Source organism: Tenrec ecaudatus, chromosome 4, assembly GCF_050624435.1.
Source record: "Tenrec ecaudatus isolate mTenEca1 chromosome 4, mTenEca1.hap1, whole genome shotgun sequence".
NCBI lineage: Eukaryota > Metazoa > Chordata > Mammalia > Afrosoricida > Tenrecidae > Tenrec > Tenrec ecaudatus.
This window is the reverse complement of record NC_134533.1, coordinates 20923318-20923689: the sequence shown is the minus strand read 5'-3', so window position 1 is coordinate 20923689 and position 372 is coordinate 20923318.

Genomic DNA, 372 nt, shown 5'->3' with positions numbered 1-372 from the left:
CATTGACTATGACTCAATTGACAGACTAGATTCCACCCCTTCACTCTTAATCCTCTCAAATCCCCAACTGACACCAGTTTATGTCACTATCACCAGAGTCTCCATGGATTTGTTTCTATACTCTACCCAGAGTAACACAATGAGCATTTGAACTGCTTCACAATTTTCTCCACTAGGACTCTTATACTTATCATACCCAGTGGCGTCCAGCTGAATTCATTTTACAGTGACCTACCGAAGAGAGTTGAACTGTTCTTCAAGACATCACAGCATGCATGGATTACATAAATAATATTTAAAATATAGTGGTAAGCACATTATAAATGTCTATTTAATGACCTTGAGAAAATGACTGATTAGAGAGTTGGGTCC